Source organism: Rissa tridactyla, unplaced genomic scaffold, assembly GCF_028500815.1.
Source record: "Rissa tridactyla isolate bRisTri1 unplaced genomic scaffold, bRisTri1.patW.cur.20221130 scaffold_47, whole genome shotgun sequence".
Taxonomy (NCBI): Eukaryota; Metazoa; Chordata; class Aves; order Charadriiformes; family Laridae; genus Rissa; species Rissa tridactyla.
In genome coordinates, this window is record NW_026529679.1 from 920,276 (window position 1) to 926,607 (window position 6,332).

Genomic DNA, 6,332 nt, shown 5'->3' on the forward strand with positions numbered 1-6,332 from the left:
TGGAATTCATGGCACTATCACTAAGAACAGAAAGAGGACAGTGCTGCAAGGGAACTCTTATTCTTCATGATGATGAACTAAAGTTCTTTTATTTCCTTCCCGACAGTTACTGTTACTTGTCAGAGTGGGTGTCATTTTCAGTAGTTAGCCTCTGGCATGAAGTTTTTAGAATAGTGGTTTTGCTCTCACTGCTATCTCTTTGTCATCATTTAAAGATGACACCTTGTCGACAGAATTGCCCTGAATTCATGCATGTATTTGCTCCCTGGTTCCAGTAAGAGGTGGAGGGGGGGGATAGGGTACTTGGTAGAGGCCAAGGTACAGATCCCAGATTTCTGGAAAGGCACAAAGGAAGGCAAATTCTTCATGCGGTGTTGTGACCGGTACCCACTGCTCCTGACCCCTGGAGTACACTGACACAACACTGCTACCTGCATTTCCAGTCTGCTGAGTCCTAACCATGCAGCAGAGATCCTAGAAGCTCTGAACTGCCTTCGTCTGCCCTGCGTTTCAGCACGTCAAATGAAAGTAACCGAGTCAAAGAGTTGGTTTTGAGCTTCTCCACAGCCTAAAGCACCGCATGGGTAAGGAGCCTGGCCGGGAAATGTAAAGAGTAATCAAAGGTAGGACGAGATACCTACTGAGCACAGGACAATGCCACCCTGAATTGTCCCATGAGCCTCTACTGTAGAAACCCCCCACCTGTACCTGACTCTCTTCTCCTGGGGCACACTGCAAGGCACAGGCTCATGGAAGGGCTTTTGGGAAAGGGGTTGGAGGGGGAGCCTCTGGTCCAGCCTCTCACCCAAAGGTAGGGTTGTCAATCCCAGGGTCAGGTTGGGTGACATTCTGGGGAGCTGAAAACCTCCAAAGATGGAGATAACAGAGAGTCGATGGGTGTCCTGCTGCAGGGCAACGTCCGCCTACTCCGTTGTTCCTAATATTCGGTATAAAGCTCCATGGAGGATGCTTGCCGCTGTTGCCTCTGCCAAACATCTGCCACAGCAGAAGAATTTGCCTCCACCTTCATCTCTCCAGGAAGATGTCACCTGCTCTTAGGCTGCCCTGTGCCTCCCCTTCAGCAGACTAAAGAGGACCGGTTGTCTCAGCCTCTCCACACAGCTCACGTGCTTCAGGCCCCTAACCCCATCCCGACAGACTTCCTCTGGACTTTCTCCAGTTTCTCCGTCCTCCTTTCACAATGGGATCCATCTGTGGCAACCACCATAACTCCCACACCCTTCTGCCCAGGACACTCCTCAGCCAGTCGCGTCACAGCCTGTCCCAGTGCACCGGCTTTGTTCTGCCCCCAGTGCACACCTTGCCCCCTTTGCCTTATGAAACTTCAGGAGGTTTCATTTGGCCAAGTCCCCAGGTGTGTCAAGGTCCCTCTGGACTCAAAGTCCAAATGGTCAACATTGCAGGTTTTGTGGACAGTGCCTCAAACCAGATGAGAATATGGGGAATTGCAGGATCCCACAGGTAATGAAAGAGAATGATTTGCTTAATGGACTTGGCACCTGAGTTTGAAAATCAGCACACCAACCACCTCAGATATACCCCAAGGTTGTAAGAAAAAAGAAAAGCATGGCCAAGGGGGAATGGATGAATAAGGAAGCCGTTCATTTTGGAGGGGATCTGGATAAAAAAAGAGAAGCAATTGTGGTTTCAAGGAATGAAAAGGATGTGGTCAGGGCTGTCTGGGGACACCTGTGAAGCACCCTGGCACCTGATGTGAATGACTTCTGTGGTCAGAGACAACCTGAGAGCTTTCCCTAATTTGAAAAAATGAAGGGGAAGAAAGGACAGTCATATTTAGGCTGGATGGGACATCGGGAGGTGTCTCGAGCAGCCTCCTGCAGGGCCAGACCAGTTACTGAGGGCTTTCTTCAAACACATCCCGGTCACTTGCTAGAAGAGATCCAGTGACATAAACCAAAGAAGTAACCTGGATGTGGTGTAAAAAGTCCTGAGCAGAAGGGGATCGTCACTTCCACTGTCTGTGCTCCTGCTCATACAGCCCAGAATGCTTTTGGCCTCCCTTGCTGACGGCTCGTGGTTGTCCCCATGAAACCCAAGGACCACCAAAGTCTTTCCTGCAGAGCTGCTATCCAGCCATGCAGCCCCATGCCCTCTGCCATTGCACAGGATGAGTGCACCTCAAGGGGAGGACTTTGGCTTTGTCATCATTGGATACTGTGTGCTTCCTTTTGGCCCAGCCTTCCAGCCTGTCTTTGTCCTTTGGGTGGAAGCCTTGAGCTCCAGCATCGTGTCTGTTCTCCTCCATATGCTGTCATCTACAACTGTTATGAAAAAGCGCTCTCTCGTCTCCTCTGGGTCATTAAAAACACATTAAACAGGGCAGGTTGCAGGCTAGACCCCTGCAGTACCTTACAATCTACAGGCCTCCAGGCAGTGTAACACGCATTGACCATGTCCCTCCGAGCCCGCCTGTACAGGTGGTTTTAGCTATCCATTAGCCATCCATGCAGGCATTAGCCATCCTAGCTTGGGCATGAGAGTGTTCTGTGGGACAATGCTGGAAACCTTGCTGACTTCCAGGTCAAAGATAACTACGTCTCTCCTTGCACCTAACAGTCATGTCCTTTCTTCACATGAAGCAAGTCGGATGGCCAGGCAGAGTCTCCCCTGGCTAAATCCTGTCACCTTCTCTTTCAGCCATGAAAGAATTGTGACCTGAGGGGACCTGCTCTGGAGCACAGCCTTTCACTCCCCTGCTCATCCATGGGGCATTTCTGAAAGGTGCATGCAATATTTGGGTGCCACCATCATCAGGGAGTGCCCCCACTTTCAAAGATGATGGAAGGGGCCTCTCTGTGACATCGGCCTGCTCTCTCAGCTCCCTGGGATGCCACCCATCCTGTCCTAGAGACTGGTGAGGATGGTGCTTGCTCAAGTGACTCCTGACTTGATGCCCATCCACCGCTGGTTGTTCTCCTCCAGGGTCCTGCCTCAAGTCACAGAGGCCTGGGAGACCTTGCAGGGAAAGATCGAGGCAAAGAGGACATAGACAATCGCAGATCTATCCACACCTGCTCTCATGAAACTCAGCGGTGGCCAGACGCTATCTTTTTTTCTTCTTTAACTGTTCCGGATGTTTCAAACACACATCATGGTGCCCTTGAATTGCCTCTCAAGTTTAGCCTGAGTTTCCGTCCTTGCTGTGCCTGGAGGATGCTGTCCTTGGACACCAGCTGTACTGAGCTGTGCCACCATGTCTGGGCAGTGTATGCCATCCCTGCCGGAGTTCTGTCTGCATCAGTAATGGCTCCAGCTCATCCTGTCTGTGCCCCGGGCTGAGGGGATTGCTGCACATTTGGGCTGAAGCACCCCAGCTGTGTCACCAGGCAAGCTCCTACTTGCCTTAAGGAAACCCAGTACCAAGTGTCCAAGACCCCGTGGGGGCAGAGATGTTGCGTCAGAGCAGAGATGTGGGATTGACAAAAGAGCACTCAGTGTCTTGCCAGCCCTGGGACTACAGACCCAGAGTGAAATGTTCTAATTCACTCAATGGAATCATCCCCCGAGCTTGGAAAAATGAGATCCTTCCCTTTCACCCTTCTGGTGTCTACTATTGGGACAAGAAGGGGTGATTCTCCTGCCAACTCTTTTCTATACAAGAAATGCCACAGGACATAAGTGTATCTCCAGGTGAGGGAGGGAACATCAGCGATTACATCAGCAGGTTGCCCTGGAGCCCCAGGGACACCTGGAGGGAGCCCCAAGGGGGCAGAGAAAGGGCTGCCTTGGGCTGGTCCTCTGCTGCTGAGCTGGGCTGGGCTCCTGGCATGGAGGGAGCTGATGGCAAGCGGGCAGCGCTGCAGAGAGACGGCTCTGCCCAGGAGCAGCTCCTCTGCCAAGCGCAGCAGGGCTGAGGGCACTGCCTGCAGGCAGCGAGGGCAGAGGAGGGAGGCAGAGAGGGTGTAAAGGCAGTCTGGGGTGGGAGGAGAGAGGAGAGCTCAGCTGGAGAAAAATCTTCCCAGCCCTGAACAGGGTAAGTCTCTGCCTGCAGGGCAATGCAGCTGTGGTTCCTGGAATGATCTCCTGAAGCTGGCACATCCCACAGCCTCTGGGATCTATCAGGAGGTCTCTCAGAGTTTCTCCAACATAGAGAAAAAGGACTTGCTTTGGAGCAGGGCTTCCCCATGGCTCTGTCAAAGGGACAGGGCACATCAGCTGCCTTCACCCGGGGATGGCTGCAGAGTGTGAAGGTGGGTGTGCAGCCAGGGGTCTGTCCTTCAGAGCAGGGTCCCTTCACCCAAGGGTGCTTTGTGCTGTGGCAGGGACTTATCTCCTGTCAGGATGAGCCCTCGGTTTCCCTGAGGAGCTCCCAACGGCAGTGCGGGGAGAAGGTGTGGGTGGAAGAGGCAACTCGTGGCAGGAGAGTGTTCTGCTGTCAAGGGGGTGCTGCATGGGTCAGGGCTGCTCTCAGCTGCAGTTCACGCCCAGGACATTTCTGAGGGCACTTTTCAAGGGGAAGCTCAAGGCAGGAATTACGTTACAGATAAGGAGCTTTCCTGCGTTTGTGTTTTTATTTTCCTAGTGAGAGGGTGGGGAGGTACAAAAAAGGATAAATATATAAAGAGCTCTGAAGTTGGAAGAAGTCAGTGAGACTCCTGAGCTGTAGCTTTGAGTGGTCAGTAGGTCTGCCAGGAACCTCCTGGAGTGCCTTCAGCCACTCCTCTGCCCATGGGCAGCACCAGCATCAGCTCTGCTGGACCCATCGGGGTTGTTCTGACCTGCCCTTTTCCACCTGCAAACAGGAACATGAACCCAGGCAGTGCCCGGCAAACAGGCAGGTTTCTGTGGGGCCAAGGGGAGTGCACAGGGGTTGGGATGGGGTCTGTGAGAGCTGACAGGGAAAAGACATGGGACAGGGAAACACCTCCCAGGAGGAGAATCTCCTGGCAGAAGGGATAGGGTCAGGGAATTTGTTGAAACAAAAACCTGAAATGGCTGTGGGAGGAAGGATTCATGAAACTCCGTATGATCCCCTCCAATGCAGACCCCTTCCCCTGAGCAAGTCCCCTCGCCTCCTCTCCCACCCAGCAAAGCCTCAGCCCTCAGGGCTCTGTGGTTCAAGGCATGACCCTCCTGTGAAGCCAGAGCTCCAGCAGAGCCGTGCTGCAGCTCTCTAACCATGTGCCGTGTGTCCATTTTTCTCTCCAGAGCACAGGGGCTGAGAGAACTGGCCCAGCAAAGTTCATGCTGGGGAGGTGACGGGCACAGCAGGGTAGGGGTAACGCTGTCCTGAGTGCCCGGCTGTCTCTGCCCTGGCCTCTCTCAGCCAGACCATCACTGCGTTTTTCCTTGTTTCTCCACCTGTTTGTGATATTGTGATTGTTCTCTTGTTCTCTCAGCCAGGCTCTCTGGGGATGGGAGTTGCAGCAGCCGAGTCAGGCACCGGTCTAGTGATTCCTTCCCATAAAGTGTCTCCATGGAAATGAAGTGTCCAAGCTCTCCTCTAACCTGTGGGGCTGTGGGCAATGCAGTCTCTGTCATCCCCTGAGGAAGGTGATGACTTTCCCTTTCTGACAGACCATCACTAGGACACTTGGGTATCTCCTTGGGGTGTCCTTCCAAGCACTGAGCTGCCCTCCAGGATGGCAATCTGTCCTGGAGCATCCTGCTGTTACCTGAATGCCCTGTGGAGAAGCACAGAGACGCTACGACCAAGGAAACGCTGCTGGGTTTGTGAAAGGAGCCATGTGTGTCCTTGGCGAGAAGTGGGGTGCTGAGACCTTGAGAAAGGGTGAGACACTGAGCTCTCGGCAGTGGGTTTCTCTGCTCTCAGCAGCGCCTGGTGCCTTTCCATGTCAACACGCGAGTGCGATTCCCCTCTGTCTCAGAAAGGCACAAGCAGAGGGCAGCTGGGAACAAGACAGAGGGACAGACCAGCTCCCCTCTCTCTGCACTAACCCTCAGACAATCCCCTTGCCTGGCAGGACTGCCTTTGCTGTCCCTGAATGCAGCAGAAATGGTGAGGGTTTCTGAAATGCAAGAGAATCTCCAGTTGAGACAGGAGAGAGCTGTATAAGAACCTCTCTCCAACACTCTTGCAACTGTGGTTTCATGGCAATGGGAGTGCAGAGACTGACAAGCCCTTTTTCCATGAGGAGAGGTTTATCTGACAAATTGGAACACCAGGACTGGCCACCCCATTCCCACGAATCTGCTGCTGCAGAGCAGGGCTGACTCCTGGGCAGCCAGCGGGCAGAGGTCCCGCTCCTCCTGGCACACTCGGCCAGAAACAGTCTGAGCTCCAGCCACAGAGCTGAATGAAGATCTGATAGAAGTGGAAAAGCAGTGCA